The 20,007-nt window shown below is 28.7% G+C and overlaps 1 pseudogene across 1 annotated transcript; it reads right to left on the bottom strand.

The window, feature by feature from the left end:
• Nucleotides 1-12,558: 12,558 nt before the first annotated feature.
• Nucleotides 12,559-14,257, bottom strand: LOC149201317 (putative serine/threonine-protein kinase WNK11 pseudogene; annotated as a pseudogene). Its single transcript, XR_016253417.1, has 2 exons — nucleotides 14,137-14,257; nucleotides 12,559-13,842 (listed from the first exon to the last, which is right to left on the bottom strand). The product of XR_016253417.1 is annotated as a putative serine/threonine-protein kinase WNK11 pseudogene (transcript).
• Nucleotides 14,258-20,007: the final 5,750 nt, after the last annotated feature.

The following is a 20,007-nucleotide window of genomic DNA, read 5'->3' on the forward strand; positions in this document are numbered from 1 at the left end:
TTTTGTTTGGAACAGCCATATTCAACCAATGATCTATGGGTAGGAGCCTATCCGCATTGGATAACTGTGAGAGCGGCTGCATGATTTGTGTTTTGCTTTGGATAGTTTGTGGTGGTGCAACTGAAAAAAATAAGTAAACCCCTTGAAATATATTTTTGTTTATGTGCACAGAAAGATAGGGTTAATCTTGTCCATGTTCTTCAAAGTATATTCTTTATTTTGGTGTACAAAGTATAGTTGGTTATGATTGCCAGGTATTGCAAAGTCTCTATGCATTAAAATATTGCAGAAATATAGTCCTCTTGAAAATATTTGCTGCCTAGTTTATGCACAATAAAAGCTAAGTAGTTTTGTGATTTTCTTGAGTGTTAAAACTTAGGTAGCTTTATTATTTCATTGGGATAAATTACACAAGGATTCTTGCTAAGTACCCAAGACATCCTCTTGAGAAGAGATGTATGAGACATCTCAAGTTCTTGGGGAGATTGTGGTTTTATATTTTCTTGGCAAAGAAAATATATTAGTACATGTAAGTAAAGATTATATATTCCTCTTGGTAAAGAAAATAGGGTTTTTACTTGAATAACCTAAAGAGGATTTTACTTAAATAACCAAGTATGGGTAATTCAATATACTACTACATGTAGAATAAGGTTAAATGTTCCTCATAATATTACTACATGTAGAATAAGGTTAAGTATTTCTCTAGTAAAGTATTACTACATATAGATATTTTACTGCCTGTAGATAAATATTGATCATTGATTATTATATATATTTTCTTGGTAGAGAAAATATATTACTACATGTAGTTAAAGGTACTACATGTAGAATAAGGTTAAGTATTTCTCTAGTAAAGATATTACCACATGTAGAATAAAGTTAAGTAATTCTCTTGTAAAGAAAATAATAGATATTACTACATGTAGTTAAAGGTACTACATGTAGAATAAGGTTAAGTATTTCTCTAGTAAAGATATTACTACATGTAGAATAAAGTTAAGTATTTATCTGGTAAAGAAAATAATATTTTACTCCCTGTAGATAAATATTGATTATTGATTTTACTGCCTATTATTATATATATTTTTTTGGTAGAGAAAATATATTACTACATGTAGTTAAAGGTTGTTATTACTATTCTTTAGGAAAAGATGGTTATTATATATATTTGCAACATTAAAAGATAAGTAACATTTATTGTTTTTATATAACATGCATAAGTGTTGATGTAAGAAAAGATAGGATGAAAGTAACATTTATTGTCTTTATATAACATGCATAAAGATACGATGAATTCTCTTTTCTTAAAGAGGGATTTCATAGTCTTTTTCCTAGAAGTGAATATAGATTAAAGAGGTTAATTTGTGAAATATTCTCATGGATAGATAGTTCTCTTGAAAAAACAATATAATAAACTATGCATAGATAAAATGCACAGAGATCAGTCATAATAGGAAGTTTCGAAAACGATATATCCTTTTATGCATGAAAGTAAGTTAATGGTGTTAATCCCTTTGCAAGAGTTTGCAAAAGTTTCATGTTTTGGTGAGTAAAAAGGTAAAGGATTTGGTTGTTGCATATTGGGAATGCATAGAGATAAGTCATAGGAACCTTCTTCGAAAATGATATATATTTTTATTCATGAAAGATAAATTAATGGTGTTAATCCCTTTGCAAGAGTTTGCAAAAGTTACATGTTTTGGTGAGTAAAAAGGTAAAGGATTTGGTTGTTGCATATTGGGCATGCACATAGATAAGTCATAGGAACCTTCTTTGAAAATGATATATCTTTATATTCATGAAAGATAAGTTAATGGTGTTAATCCCTTTGCAAGAGTTTGCAAAAGTTACATGTTTTGGTGAGTAAAAAGGTAAAGGATTTGGTTGTTGCATATTGGGCATGCACATAGATAAGTCATAGGAACCTTCTTTGAAAACGATATATCTTTTTATGCATGAAAGATAAGTTCATGGTGTTAATCCCTTTGCAAGAGTTTGAAAAAGTTACATGTTTTGGTGAGTAAAAAGGTAAGGGATTTGGTTCTTGCATATTAAGAATGCACATAGATAAGTCATAAGAACCTTCTTTGAAAATGATATATCTTTTTATGCATGAAATATAAGTTAATGGTGTTAATCCCTTTGCAAGAGTTTGCAAAAGTTTCATGTTTTGGTGAGTAAAAAGGTAAAGGATTTGGTTGTTGCATATTGGGTAGTTTGATTCATTGCATGGTTAAATGCATAAATGGTTAGCAAAAAAATGTTCATTATGATACCTTGTTGAAACAAATGCATGAAGACCTTGTTATGATACTTTCATGGAAACAAATGCATAATAGCTTTGTACATAAATGATAGAAAAACCATGATGGGTTCTTGAAAAATAACCATGTGAAAAGAACACATATGCAAAAGCATAGAAACAATAGTTTATTACATGTATAAAGATATAACTATTGTGTTGTATATTGTAAAGAGGAACATGGATTTGTAGAACTATTGGGTTAGATATTTTGAAGAAAAATATGCATTAGTGTAAATAAGAATTGTGGAAAGTAAAACAAGTATTTACTTAAATAAATGAACCCGTAGCTATTAAGACATGCTTGATAATTGTTTGTGCACAGCATGTGGTGATATATATTTATAGCTCATGCACATGAGTAGATGTAGAAAGATCACTTTTAGAGACTCAATAGATGTTGAAAGATCACTTTTAGAGATTGATTTATGATTGATTAATATTGTAACTAATCTTGTTGCCAAAGCTTGTTGACAACAACAAAGACAGGAAACGATGACGGTTTGTGCCAAAGAAAAATGGTGTTTAACATTGTGGTAGGTTGAGAACTAACGGCCACGCGCAGGAGTACGAGTTGCGGTATGTAGGTAAAGGGTTTCATGGAAAATGTAATAGCTTTAGCTAGTTATATGACATTGTAATGATATTTCATTGTAATATTTTATAGCGATGGATAAGGGATGGAATCCCTTATACCCCATTGAATGGGGTGAAAACTCTCATGAAAATTTAATAATAAGATTAAACGTTTGACTTACGGGGTTTCTAGGGCATATCGGTGTTCAATGATGTGATTGCTTATTGTGTTAGATTGATGTGTTGAATCCTTGATGATGTTGATTCCTTATTTAATGTGATAATCATAATGTCAAGTATGTGATTAATTAATATGGTTAAGGGAATCTTGAAATGGATGCAAGGTTCATCATTAATAATTTATGTTAGTGTACTACAACAAGGTACTACAACAAGGTGCATCATTAATAATTTATGTTAGTGTACTACAACAATGGTTGACAATGGTTATGCAATTGACAAAGGTTATGCAACTCACTATCCTCTAATGGTTAATGAGGAATGTGGAGTTGTGATTTGGATAATTACTTGTGGGTAATTTGTGTAAAAAAATCTAACTCCTTGCTTTTACATGTGAGGTTGGGTATGTAAAAGAGCCAATACAACAAACTTACAAACTTTTTCAAGAGAAAGCTTTCACTTCCCAATTGTTTTAATTACAAAAAATAATTAATAATTTTAAATAATAATAATAATTTTAACAAATTAAACATATTTTAATATAATTTTAAATTAATATAATATTAAAAATTATATAAAAAATTATCAACTAAAAAGGTTATTCATAAGTTTTTGCTAAATAAAAACTTTTATCTACAACTAATTAGATTAAGAGTTTAATATATCAAATTTTCCTTTGGATTTAAGTTTATACCTATTAAAAAAACTAATGGTTTATATATTAGACTGGGCTAGAGATTGTATACCGATCAAGAGTTTAGTGAATAGATAGCAAATTCACTTTTTTTTTAATGTACTTTTGTTTATTTGTTTATTGTGTAAGAATAACCTAAACTATATATAAAGATAAAATAGAAATATGCAGAAAACATACCTGTCGATCTGTGGCCACAGAAATCTCTGTCTGTTCTCGTTAACTGGGAGAAATATTTAGTTCGATAAGAGGCAGAGCACCGTGAGGATGTGTATACATACTCGAGGTTGGGTTTGACCGAGAAATACCAGCTACGCATAAATATCCGTTTGGATAATTATGGGGAGTGAATATTCCACATCGGAAAAACGATGACACGTGAGTAATTATTTAGTTATGAGCTTTTCCCAACTTCCTGGATTATTTTGTTTTAGTTGATGAGTGACAAATTACAATGCCTTTTATTGTTAGCTTGGGGATAAGTTTTGATGTTCATTGATAGAAATATATATATATTTCCCTCTTCAAGGATATGATTTTTAAAGTAAATTATTTTAAGTTATGAATTTTTTTAGTAAATTTTTTTAAGTTATTTCATTTACAAAATATAAAATTATTGTAAGTTTTTTAATTTATAAAATTTGAGTTAATGTATTTAAAAATATATTTTAAATAATAAAAAGTTATTGTGAAAAAAAAAAAATTATCTATTATTAGTTAGACGGTTTATTTTGTCTATTAGTTAAATTGTTATTTTATTTAGAGAAAAAAGTGTAATTATTTTATATTATTTAATTTTTTAAAAATTGAAAATATTTATTTATAGTTTTATAAATTTTATTGGTCAAATTGTTGCCTTGGAGGTGAGTCTCTTATCCCACAACTAAAAATATTTATTTATAGTTTTATAAATTTTATCGGTCAAATTGTTGCCTTGGAGGTGAGTCTCTTATCCCACAACTAAAAGGGGGTTTCATACGTCAATTTAGCATCATGCTTGGTTGTGATTATGAAAAATTAAATTATTATTTTATCATGTTAATAAGTCATTAGAATCTTCTAGATGTTGTATGAATACAATTTATTGGAAAAACACAATTTCAAAGTGGAAAAAACAAGAAATATTGGAAGAAGATATCATTAATGTTGATGTGAAAACTCTTTTTATTCTGTGTAGGTTAAAATGCTAGATGTCATGTTTTTTTCAAAGTTAATTTGTATTTTACCCTTTCGTTAAGATAAGGTATGGTATAACTTCTATGTACTGATGGATATGGCTAATTCATTTAATCTTGTAACACTTTTTTATAAATATTGAAATCTAATGATATAGAAAGTGGGAGTTCACATTAATTTAGGGCTTAATTGGGTGAAATCCATAAGGATATTTTTCACCTTTCACCAATTGTATATCATGATAAAACTCTACTCGTGCATAATTTTTTTGTGAGATTCTCATAAGTTTGTAGTTAGGAAAAAGGTTTGGCTACAACAATATTAGTTTACAATAACATAGATATTGGATGGAGTGCATGTAGTTTGGCTACAAAAATATTAATTTACAATAGCATAGATATTGGATGGAGTGCATGTAGTGCATGTATTACACTCTCCAATTCTTAATGTGGGCACATAATCAAATTGAATGCAAACACATAACCAACTTTGCATCCAATCAAAATATGTGACATGGCTTAACATTATGAGAATGTTGAAGTATGAAAGGAGATAATGAGTGTAGAGGGTGATTCAAGGACCTCATGGAAATTAGAAAATAAAATCCACTTAGAGATTAAGCCATACAACTAATAATAAGGTTCAATCTCTACCAATGTATCTAGGGATCACTTTCTTAGACGATATAGAGTAGTGTGATGTGGTGATTATTGGAGAATCTCATTATCATAAGACCATTAAGCCAAGGAAGAGCTCCCTTCTTCCCCACCTTCACTTGCATCTTTCAATGATAATGTTACTCCTCCAAGCCCTTGATCAAGCTCATTGCTTTTAGATTAAGCAAATATACAACTCTCACATTGATCAATTAGCCTACATATATGGTATTTTTTCATCTTATTGACACAAGTTATCTTCATTGCATTTTCTAGTATATGTTTTCTTTATACCCAAGAATTTCTCATCTCATTGGAGCTTTCATAACCTAAATACATCATTTTTCAAACTAGAAATTCATTCATTAACATCACAACCACTCAACACAATGATAGTTTCCTCATACATTGCAACTTTCATCCCCTTTTGCTAACACCATTTCAAAACCAAGAGAAAGTGAGGATGCTTTCCACTTAAACTAGGAGGAAATATGAGAAACAAAGACACCCCCCACTAGCACAATGCCCAAAGAGGGCTTAGTCAACACATCCAACCCAAAAAGCTAGTCATCCAACCAACAAGCGTAAATATTAAGGGGCATGGTTCCCTTCAAGATGAAGCCAACTAACCAACTCAACTAGGCAACACAATTTTTTAGGGGTGCTACCCCCTTAGGGGCCCAACCTTCAACCAACTAACTCAACTAGGAAATCCAATGTTTGAGATGTGCTACCCTGTTGGGGGCCTAACCTTCTAGGGGAACATACATTATTATATTACTCTTTGTATGAGTTACATAGGAGGACATCTCTTTCTATCTTTGATTTTGTGCATATACATTTTATATTATTTTGTAACTTTGAGTGACATACATACCTAGATTAAGGTTTTCAAATTGGAGAATTTATAAGCCAATAAGGAGGCCTCTTGGATTCATTAATAAATCAAGGAAGTTTTTTTTATTTTCTCCATGTCTTATCTACTTTTTTGGATCAACTTCAGCTTCATCTTATGAGTTATTATCTCTTGGATTGAATGTAGTCCTGCCTTGTGGACTATTTCTCTTGCTCTTGTTTGCAGGTATCTATTTCTAATCAATTGAAGTCATTGATTATGACGCATGTGAATCTTTCTTCCATTTTAATGGCCTAGGGACATTAATCTATCCATTCATTTATATTTTCCACATGATCATTTTAGGGGATTCATATCAAGTATTGAAGTTTCCTTAATGTTCCTTAGGGCAATGCAATTCGTAACTTACCATGGAAACTTAGCATGGTGTTGTCAAGAAGCAAGAACACCTTTACCTAAACATACACCTTTACCTAAACATTGTTAAACACGATTTGGCTCCCAAAAGATTAGGAAAAAGAGGCTAAGTACAATGTTCTTGATATTTCTGATACATAAGACCTTCTTGTTTGTCTAATTGACTTTGTAGATCTCTCTCCTAAAGTTCTTGCCCGATCTCTCTCTGGAAGGCTCTCAAGGAAAAATAATCATTACCAATGTTGAAGATGTGGAATATAAGTTAATTTAATTTACTATTTGATTAATAAACTATTTGATTTATTACTTTTTATTCGGTTAGTTTGTAGAATTATATTTCAACAAATTTGTGAGAAAGGTAATTCAATCTATTTTGATAATAGAGAATCATATGTTGTCAAATTAAACCTAGTATGGTTAAGAAATGTATTTTGATTTGATACATAAAATCATAATTCAATTTATAAGAAAAGGGGAAAAAGAGTTACTACACATTATTTATTTATTTAAATGATGTGTAGATATACTTTGATTTGTGTAGGATAATAGAAGTCAAATACATCAAAAGTTTCTCAAGGATTAATGACAATTAACAAGTAAAAATTCACTATAAAGGAATACATATAATAAACAAATATAAATGGAAATAAGTAGTAAATTTGTCTTATTGACTTTGATGAAGTTTTCTATTTCATTTACATCATTATATTTTATTATTTTCCATTAAAATATATTAATTCCAAATCTCATATCACAAATACAAGAGAGAAAATAATAAGTAGGATACTTTTTCTTTTTTGTTTCAATTTTTTTTTATGTTGCGCTAATTGTTTTTATGTTCCTATTTTTGAATATTCTTATGAAATATTGTTTTTATGTTCCTATTTTTGAATATTCTTATGAAATATGCGTTCATTGGTATTCAAATTTTATAATTTGGAGAAAAAAAAGATATTGTCAACTAACATGAATTATTTTTTATTTTTAAATAATATATATTAAAATTTTAAAAATATTTATATAAATTTTGAAATTAAAAATATAGATATACTTATTAATTTTATAAAAATATTTTTTTGATATTATTTAAAATTTTGTAAAACAAACTATTATGAGTGACAAGTTTCTAAATCCTATGTGTATATACAAAAAATTAAAATGTTTGCATAATTACCATTAAAATAAATACTTTTATTGTATTATTCAAAATTTTATTAAAATAATAATTAATATAATAAAATTTTATTAATAATAATATATTAAAAAATGAAAATTTTAATGGGAAAAAATATTAACCAAAAAATCAACTAAGTAAATAAATGAATTATGAATGTATATAGTAAATAATATATATCCACTTCCTATCTAATCACAAAATATTATCCACTTCATAAAAACACAAAATATAATATATGGCACATATATTTCTGGAACAAATTTAATATTTTAATAAATTATATATTTAAATCTATATCATAAAAATATCAGAAAATATGCATATTCATATTATATTTGTTTGGATAATTATCGGGATTAGATATTCCATAACAGGAAAAGCAATCACACATTCAAAGCGATTCTTTTGTTATGAATTTTTCCAAATTGGTTTGATAATGGGTGACAATGCGTTGAATGTGGATTGTTGGTAATAAGATTTATTAAGTTAGTGTATTAATTGGTATTTATTGGGGATAAAGATATATTTTTATAATATTATTTAAAAATAAAATATTTATTTACATAGTTTGTAATTTTTTAAATATTTTTTTTTATAAATTTTAGTAATAAATTATTATATGTGGGTGGTTTTTGGTTTTTAAATAACTATATATTTAGTTTTATCATTATGTTAAATAGTAATAGTTTTTAGATGTTATAGGAATATAATTTGCTGGAAAAGCATAATTTTAAATTAAAAAGTCAAGGAATATTGAAAGAAAATAATTTTAAATTAAAAAGTCAAGGAATATTGAAAGAAAATATCGTTAATGTTGAGGTAAAACAACTATATTTTTTATAGATTGAATAAGATGTTAATTATCAAATTAGTCATCATATGTTTTTCATAGTTAATTTGTATTTTATAGTTATGTCATGTACATTCTGACAAAAAAAGTTTGTTAAAAGAGATATGGTATAACTTCCATGTATTGATGGGTATGGATAACTCATTTAATCTTGTAGCAATAGTTATTATTATTATTGAAATACAATTATAACAATTTTTTTCATATGATTTAGGTTAATTTGGAATTGGGTGGAACCCGTACAGACATTTTTACAATGTTCATGAATATAAGACTAATATAGAACTCATGCACAAAACTTTTGTGAGATACTTATTTGATTTGTAGCTTTAATTGTTGTTTGGCTACAACAATATTAGTTTAGTGTAGCATGAATGTCATGATCTTGGATGGAGTAAATGTACTGCCCCCCTCCAAATCTAAATCTAGACACTTCATCCAGTTAAAATATGTGATGTAACTTCACATTATAAGACTATGAGGCATGTAGGGGATAATGAGTGTAGAGGGACCATTTCAAGAACCTTAAGGAAATCATAAAATAAAATTTGCTTGAGGATTAGATCATGAGACTAATAATGAGTTTGAAGCTTTAGCAATGTATCTAGAGAAAAAAAATTAAAATTGTCAATTTAATTTGAAATCATCCAAAAAGTTAAATGAAAAAATATTAGGTAAAAAAAGCATGTATGATGTTATTTAATCAATGTGTACAATTTAAAATATCCATTCTCAGCACACCTAAGCCCTAGATGGGTTGAATATAGATAGAGGAAACAAATGTATATTTTAATTTCAAAATATGTTCATAAAATACAAATTCGAGCCCATCTCATTAAAAAAATTGCAAAAGATACATTTTAATTATGAATAATTTATGATGTAAAAGTTATACATTTGAAAAATCAAAGATGTTTCCATGATATTTTATGATGTAAAAGTTATCAATTTGAAAAACTAAACATGTTCCTTTTCTTTGCAATTGGTATGCATGTCTGTGATATAAGGGGGACTATCACAACTAATCTAGGGAAAAGCAATCGATTGTAATGTATTTATTTTATTAATATGCTTGAAAAGTAAATATAGATAGTGTTCTATGTTGTTAAAGAAAAATGTTACATTTACATGCATTTAGAATAGAAACAAAAGATAAAATCAGAATTACTAGCAATTTATAATTATTTAAATTTACCATATATCAAAGAACAAAGCTAATGGTTGAATTCTAATCATTAAATAGAAACAAAAGGATAAATATTACCATTACTAGAAACTTATAATTTTTTAAATTTACCATATAACAAAAAACAAAAACAAGGAATCTAGTGGCTATACAAAATGAGCACATTGCGAAAGATATATTTTGAATGTGGAAATTTTATAATATGAATTTGTGAAAACTAAACTATGTTTCCATCCTTTAAAAGTGAGGGTAGGAGATACATTTTGAATGTGGAAATTTTATAATATGAATTTGTGAAAACTAAACTATGTTTCCATCCTTTAAAAGTGAGGGTAGGTATATGGTTCATAAGTGTATAGGGGCAATTGATTTAAAAGTGTATATCATTATATGGTTGTGATATGTATAGGGGCATATGACAATTAATTAGGTGAAAGACGATTTAAAATGGAGTTAGATATATGGTTGTGATATGTGCGGGGACATATAGCAATCAATAAAACAAATTGCGAATGATTGTAAAATCTTTATCTTATAAATATGCTTGAAAAGCATGCGTCATTGTCTTATGTTATTATGAAAAGGGAAAGATTATCAACTACCAATAACTCATAATTTTGTATATGTATTACACAACTATAATCTAATTAAAAATAACTTAAAATTTTGTAAATGCATTAAATAACTAGAATCTAATTAAAATGAGTACTTGGAAATTCAACTGAAATTCTAATAATTGTGGAGACAAAATGAGCACATAGTAAGTCTAACCATGTCCAAAAAAAATATTTCTTTAAAGCATAAGGATTATTTTAATATACACTAGTGGTTGTAAGTAAAGGTAAAACAATCATGTAACATGTGTGCTAAGTCGCAATAGGGAGTTTGAGTGGGCAATTGGAACCATTGAGTTCTTTTTCACTTCTTAAAATTTGTTCTGCATGTTAACTTTTACTCTTAAATTACATCTAACACTTTACACCACAAATCTATGAGATTCTTACACTACCTACAAACCACATAGCCCTAGTTTATGGTTTCTACTAAATGTTTCATATTAGGTGGTTGAAGTAGCTTAGCCTTTCCTACATATCTGAAAGTTTTAAGTTTGGATTATGCCTTGATTCTAGACAAGGGATTCACTTTTCAAATGCATAATTATAATGAGGGAGATTGAGTGGGCAATTGGAACCATTGCGTTCTTTTTCAGTGCTTAAAATTTGTTCTGCATGTTAACTTTTACTCTTAAATTACATCTAACACTTTACACCACAAATCTATGAGATTCCTACACTACCTACAAACCACATAGCCATAATTTATGGTTTCTACTAATCGTTTCATATTAGGTGGTTGAAGTAGCTTAGCCTTTCCTACATATCTGAAAGTTTTAAGCTTGGATTATGCCTTGATTCTAGACAAGGGATTCACTTTTCAAATGCATAATTATAATGTTGAATTATTTGACCTTGTAATTTACAAAATTTTCAGTAATTTTCTAAAATTTATACAATATCAATATTAAATTATATTCTAAACAAAACGCACAATACTTAATTGAAATTTTTCTATTTTATAATAAATTATTTTACCAACAAATAAATTTTAAAATAATTTAATGCTAATAAATTTAATACCTAAACTAATATATACAAAATGTTTTTCCATATTACAAAAATTTCTCAAAATATAAAAACTAAAAAAATAAACAATAATTTAATTTACCATTCACCATTCAAATGACCACTAAATATACTAACTTTTAGGAACTTTCCAAATTACAAAATTAAAATATTAAAATTTCTCAAAATATAAAAACTAAAAAAATAAACAATAATTTAATTTACCATTCACCATTCAAATGACCACTAAATATACTAACTTTTAGTAACTTTCCAGATTACAAAATTAAAAAATATCAAAATAATCTAGCCAAATAACCCACTATCAATAAATAAATAAATATATATATATATATATATATATATATATATATATATATATATATATATATATATTCAAATGCTCACTAAATAAAAAAACTTTTCCTAACTTTCCAAATTCCAAAATCTAAAAAATATCAGCATAATCTGGCGAAATAACCCACTATAAATCTATACATATATAATATCATTTATATATCTTTCCAAATTGCAAGATCTAAAAGATATCAAAATAATCTGCCCTTTATAATATCATTTATATATCTTTCCAAATTGCAAGATCGAAAAGATATCAAAAGATATCAAAATAATCTGGCCAAATAGCCCATTATAGTTTATACACATTTAATACCATTTAGGTCACTCATTATGTTACAGTTATCTATAACAACATTTGATGCGACTATAACATGTGGGCCTAATACAGGTTGAGTGGGCCTAATGGTTAAGAGCATGTGTTTCCTCCTAAGAGGTCACAGGTTCAAAACCAGAGGGGGTATGCCTTCGTAGACTTAGCAGTCAAATCGCTACGCGGAGGTGGGTCCCTTGTCCCCCAAACAAGGGGGTCTCATACACCAATTTGGTGTTGACCTTAAAAATGGATATTATTATTATTATTAACAACATTTTCTTCACATCGTATTAAAAAAATTGTGCAGATGTCAAAAATAAATTGACAAAATAAACAGGCAGAAATCCATCTATCCTGTTCAGTGAAACAACCTGGCACCTAATAGGTGCCCACTTGTACTCCTTTAAAAAATGGGTCCATCAGAAGCTCTGCAGCAGAAGGCCTCACTGGTGCTGCAGCCAGGCATTTTTCAATAAACTGTCTCATTTCTTGATTTGTAACCTTTTCCAATGCTGCAGGCTTTATATCAGAACTCACCTTCCTATAAATTTGAGCAACGCTACGGCACTCACTATAAGGAATTTCCAAAGTAACCATCTACAGCAAGCACATGCCGAAGGAATAAATATCTACAAGCTCATTATAGTCCTCCTCATATAATTCCGGAGCCATGAATTCCGGAGTACCGAGAACAGTGTGTGCACAACGATCATTTACCAGGGTAGTGGCAAGACCCAGATCCCCAATCTTCAGAACGCCACTATTGCCATTCACAAAAATATTGCTGCAATTCAAATCTCTGTGAATTACACAAGGCTCATGATTATGAAGATAATGCAATCCTCCCAGTATCTGAAGTGCCCAGTTCTTCAAAGCCTTCATGGAGACATGACGGTGCTTCTGGCGGTACTCTCTCAGAGTACCCGAGGTACAGACCTCAGTAATGAAATTCACATGACTTGTCTTTCTATCGAGCCATGCATTATAGAGCATAATTATGTTTTTGTTCCTCAGAGATTTCAACAGACGGACTTCTGCATAGATCCTCTGTATGGAAACATCATCTAGGTTTTGCAGAGGCACTTTGTTCCAACCAACCTCAATACCCTCTTCTTGATCAAAAGCTCGGTATACCTTCTTCATAGCACCACGGCCCAGCAAATCTTCATAGCGACCATACCTACCAGTGGGATCCAGTTCCACAAAGGGCTCCCTGTCCTTATCACAGGTGTCATATTCTACACCAGGCATTTCTCCACCTCCTATAAAGGAAATGAAACCCTAACCCCGGAATTCCAAATTAGGTTCCTCTATCTAATTTGAATTTAATAAACAGAAACCCTTGCAGGGCTATAGGAAGACACAGAAATGGAGATTTTCCCTAAATTCCGAAGACGAACAGGCAGCAAAGACAGAAGACTTTGCCTCCTTTGGGATTACTGAAGACACTAACAGCATTTTCGCTCCAGAGATACTGAAAATACAGAGACGCCAGATTCAGAAAGCCACCCAATAAATTTAACTAAATTTAACTGTAAAACTTAAAATTGCCAAGCAATCTTAAATCCAACCAGGAAATCCAAAACCCTAACTCTACAGACAAACAAATTCTCTCCGCAGAAAAGAAGTCTCATAAAACTATTTTGATAAACAGAATCCTCAAAAAAATAAAACTGTGATCAAAACCATTGCAGTGCACAGAGTTCAAATTTCACTGATAAAGGAAAGCAACCTTATAAAAATAAATAGGAGAATGCGGAAAACATACCGGTCTATCTGTAACCACAGAAATCGCTCAGAGTCCGTCCTCGTAAACCAGGCAAAAGATATTTGGGTCGAGAACATGGAGAGCAATCTGATGATGTAAATAACAGAGGTGTGTATTTATACTAGAGGTTAGGTTTGACCGAGAAATACCAGCTACGCATTGATTTTTTTAGCAGTGGTCTATAACGCGGTTTTTTGAAAGTTTTTTGGGCGGGTTTTTCCGGTCCAAATTCCGCAGGAATTTATTAGAATGGCAAGTTTATAGCTAGTTTCTGCATAATGAAAGCGTCCCAGGGGTTTTCCAGAGTGCTGAATCCAAATATGGAGTTAAAAAACCATTTTAACCAACGAATCAAGATTTAGCTTCAATTTCTTCAGCCCGATTCCGTCATCGAAATCTCCAAAAAATCACATTATAAACAACTCCATTTTTTATATATATCTGTTTGGATTATTATCGGGACTGAATATTCCATAACTGAAAAGGCAATCACACGTTGTTCAGAGTAATTCGTTGCCTATGAGCTTTCCAACAATGCGTTTACAGTGGTTTATTGCCAGGTGGGTGATAAGTTTTTAATTTAATTGAATTATCTGTATGGATGTAGTTTAATTAATAGATGAAAGTGTTTGTTTATTCATTTTATAATTTAATTAATAAATGAAATAGCTTATTTATTCATTTTGTAATTTAATTTATAGATGAAATTGTTTGTATGTCTTGTTTTTGTTTTGTTTATTTTTTTTAAGGAATTTTATTAAAAATTTAGTAGACTTTTTTATCTAAATATTTTAAGTTGTTTCATTTATAAAATATAAAATTAGTTTAAGTTGTTTTAAGAGTTTATGATGGCTAAATCTATTTATTTATTTATTTTTAGCAATTTTAACTAAAAATTTGGTAGAAATTTTTATTAAAATAGTTTAAGTTGTTTCATTTATAGCATAGAAAATTAGTTTAAGTTGTTTTATTTATAGAAATGTTTCAAAAGTTTATCATGTTGTTAAATCTATTTATTCATTCAAAAACATAATTTAAATAAAAAATCACTGTCAAACAAATAATTTCATCTATTAGTTACACATTGTTTTTATTTAGACAAAAATGTGTAATTATTTTAAATTATCTAAACTTTTATAAAATTGAAAATACTTATTTACACTTTTATAGATTTTAGTAGTCAAGAAGTTTCATACATCAATTTTATGTGTGACTTGGTTGTGATTTTAAATGAACATTAGAATTTTCTAGATGTTATATGAATACGATTTATTGGAAAAACTTAAGTTTAAAGTGGAACAAAAACAAGAAATATTGGAAGAAGGGATAATTAATGTTCATGTGAAACAAGTACCTTTATTCTCTATAGGTTGAACAAAATGCTAGTTATCATATCTTTTTCATAGTTAATTTGTATATTACCCTTATGTAGGTGTACATTTAGACATATAATGTTTGTTAAGATAAGGTATGATATAACTTCTATGTATTGATGGATATGAATAAGTCATCTAATCTTGTAACAAACTGATTTTTTACTTATTGAAATATAATGATATAGAAAGTAAGAGTTCACATTATTTATGACCTTGATCAATTTTTTCATGATATAGGTTGATTTGAACTTGGGTGAAATCCCCAAGGATATCTTTCCACCCTCTATGAATCTTAGATCATGATAAAAATTTATTCATGCATAATTTTTTGGTGAGATTCTTATCTGATTTGTTGTTAGAAATAAGGTTTAGCTACAACAATATTGATTTACAATAGCATGGATGTTGGGATCTTAGATGGAGTGGACGTATTACCCTCTCGAAATCTAAATTTAGGGACTTTATCAAATCGAATACATACACATAACCAACTTTGCATCCAATAAAAATATTTATGTAGCTTAACATTATGAGATTGTTGAAGCATTAAAGGGGATAATAAGTGTAGACGGGTCATTCAAGGACCTCAAGGAAACTAGAAAATAAAATTCACCTAGGGATTAGGCCATACAACTAATAATGAGGTTAAAGTTCTAGCAATATATCTAGGGATCACTTTCTTAAAGGATATAAAGCAGTGTGATGTGGTGATTGTTGAAGACTCCCATTATCATAAGACCATTGAGTCAAGGCAGAGCTCCCTTCTTCCCCACCTTCACTTGCATCTTTCAATGATAATCTTACTGCTCCAAGCCTTTGATCAAGATCATTTCTTTAAATTAAGCAAAATACAACTCTCACATTGATCAAATAGCCTACACATAGGGTATTTTTTTCAATCTTGTTAACACGAGTTCTCTTCATTTAATTTTTTGAGTAGATGTTTTCTTGATACCCAAGGATTTTTCATCTCATTGGAGCTTTCATATAGCCTAAACACATCCATCTTCATGCTAGCAATTCTTTCCTTAACATCACAACCACTTAACTCAACGATAGTTTCCTCATACATTGCAACTTTCATCCCCTTTGCCTAACATCATTTCAAAATCAAGAGGAAAGTGAGGACGCTTTCCGCTTAAACTAGGACGAATTATGAGGAACAAAGACATCCCTCACTAGCACAATACCCAAGGAGGGCTTAGTCAACACATCCAACCGAGAATGCTAGTCAACAAGCCAACAAGCCTAGATATTAAGGGGCATGGTTCCCTTCAAGATGAAGCCCACTAACCAACTTAACTAAGAAACACAACATTTAAGGCAAACCCAATGTTTGAGTTGTGCTAACCCCTTGGGGGGGAAACCTTCTAGGGACACCTACATTATTTTATTATTTAATAGTGTGAGTTACATAGCAATACGTCTCTTTCTATCCTAGATTTTTTGCATATCCATTTTATATTGTTTTGTAACTTTGAGTGACATACATATGTAGATTAGGGTTTTTGAATTAGAGAATTTGTAAGCCTATAAGAAGGCCTCTTAGATTCATTAATAAACCGAGGGAGTTGTTTTTATCTTCTCCATATATTATCTACTTTTTTTTATCAACTTCGTCTTCATCTTGTGATTTCTTTGTCCCTTGGATCAAATATAGTCATATCTTGTGGACTATTTCTCTAGCTCTTGTTTGCAGGTATCTATTTCTAATCAATTGAAGTCATTGATTACTGCCCACGTGAAGGTTTCTTCCATTTTAATGGTCTAGATACATTAATCTATCCATTCTTTTATATTTTTACACATGATCTCTTTAAGGGATTCACATAAAGTATTGAAGGTTGTTGAATGGTCCTTAGGGAAATGCAATTCAAACTTACCATGGAACCTTAGTAGACAAAGGAATGGAAGGAGCAAGCTAACTCTAAACTTGATGGCATTGTCAAGAAGCAAGAGCACATTTACCTGAACATTGTTTTTTTTTGTTAAGTTGTCTGTGATCCTCCAGGCTTGACATGTGGCATGAGAAACTGCGACCCAGGGGAATCTAAGCTGTCAAAGTCACTCAGGGATCACACCTAGTCTGGGCCACACTTGCCCTAACCTCACTAGATTTTAGTTTGTTGCCTCCTCCTAGCACATGCACAACAAGCTCCGTGAGGTTTGATCCTGGGCCGCCTTGCTAACGAGGCCCATCCTCAATCAATTGTGCTAGTGAGGCTTGACATTTACTTGAACATTGCTAAACATACTTTAGCTCCCCAAAGGTTAGGAAAATGAGGTTGAGGACACCCTTTTTTATATCTTTGATACAGAAGACCTTCTTGTTTGTCTAGTTAACTTTATATCTCTCTCCTAAGGTGCTTGCAAGAAGTTCTTTCAACCATTACTCTAGCAAAGGCTCTCAAGGAAAATTAATCATCACCAATGTTGAAGATGTAAAATATAAGTTAATTTAATTTACTATTTGATTAATAAACTATTTAATTTTATTACTTTTTATTTTTTCATTTCATAGAACTATATCTCTACAAATTTGTGAGAAAGGTAATTCAATCTATTTTGATAATAGGGAATTACATGTTAGTCAAATTAAACTTTCTACTTTTAGTATGTTTAAGAAATGTATTTTGATTTGATAAATAAAGTTATAAATCAATTTATACATCAATATAAATATATTTTATTGTTAGATAACTAAAAAAGGATAAAAATAGTTATTACACATGAATTATTTATTTAAATGATGTGTGAGATATATTGTGATTTGTGTAAGATAATAGAAGTGAAATACAAAATGAATTATTTATTTAAATGATGTGTGAAATATGTCTTAATTTTTGCAAGATAATAGAAGCCACATACAACAAAAGTTTCTCCCTAGATTAATAATAATTTACAAGAAAAAATTCATTGTAAAGGTTTATATTTCATTTCCATAATCATAATATTTTTATTTTCAATTCTACATTCAATGATTCCAAATCTCAAATCACCCATACACTCTAGCAAATAAGTAATATGATAATTCTCCTTTTTTCATGAAAAGCACAAGAACAAATAGGGATATGACCCAACTTTTTGCTCCACCTTTTTTTTCTTAAATTTTAAGTTGTTTCAATTCCCTAATTGTTTCCATGTTCATATTTTTTTAATATTGTTACATTTTTCTACATTGGTATTAAAGGTTTATGATTTGGAAAAAAATTAATATCCTTAACTAAAGCTAATTATTTTTTATATTTTTTGAAAATAAATATTATATTAAAAAAATATTTATTTAAATTTTGAAAAAAAATATAACTAATAATTAATCATATAAACAAACTATTTCGATAGATATACTTAAAAATTTCTTTTATTATTTTACTTAATTTTTTTTGAAAAAAATTAATAATAATATCCTAAACATGAGTGGCAAATATCTAAATCCCACCTACATAAAAAAATCCCACTACATTAAAAAAATAGTGTTTGGATAGTAGTAGTAAAAATAAGTATTTTTATTATATTTTAAGAAATTAATAATAATATATTAAAAATTATGAATGGTCAATTTCTAAGTCCTATAGACATGCATAAATAAATTAAAGTATATGATAAACATTAAATTTTATAATAATTTAATATTATGAAATACAAATTTTAATTTAAAATCATTAAAAAAAATCTACAATTATTAAATAAAATAAAATAAAATCAGCTGAGCCTCGTAAGAATGTATATAATAAATAATATATATCCACTCCATATCTAAGCACAAAATATAATATATTGCATATATGTTCACGAACCAATTTAATATCTTAACTTTAGAATATTTTAATATGTTATATATTTAAATCCACACGATAAAACATGGGAAATGGTGCAAATTCATATATATCTGTTTGGATAATTATGGGGGAGTGGATATTCCATAACGGAAAAAGCAACCACACATTCAAAGTGATTCGTTGGTTACGACCTTTTCCAACCTATTGTATTGTTTTGGTTTGATAATCGGTGACGAGGTGTTTAAAGTGGTTTGTTTATTGATTGGTTAACTGGTATTTATGCAGAGCAAAGGTATCTTTTTATAAAATTATTTAAATATTTAAAAATAAAATTTGATTTATAATTTTGTAATTTATTATTATATTTTTATAAAAAAATTGTTTTTTAAATAAAAACATGTTTAATTAAATTATGATTTCAAAATTATATTATTATTATTATTACAAGTTTCTAGATGTTATATGAATACAACTTGTGGAAGAGCATAATTTTATTTATGTCAGTTTTTTTTTTCATAAGTGATGTCATAATAATAATAATAATAATAATAATAATTATTATTATTATTATAAGTTGATTATTATTTTTATTATCATATCCATTTTAAAGTTGACCTAAACCATTTACTCTAGTTAATTATCAAGATATATATGAATAGCTAAACTACAGAACTAATATGCGATGGATTAATCACAACAATGAAAAAATTAAAAAA

This window comes from Pinus tabuliformis, chromosome 2_1, assembly GCF_031772625.1.
Source record: "Pinus tabuliformis cultivar Carrire ecotype Pingquan chromosome 2_1, CPIR1, whole genome shotgun sequence".
In the NCBI taxonomy this organism is placed as follows: Eukaryota; Viridiplantae; Streptophyta; class Pinopsida; order Pinales; family Pinaceae; genus Pinus; species Pinus tabuliformis.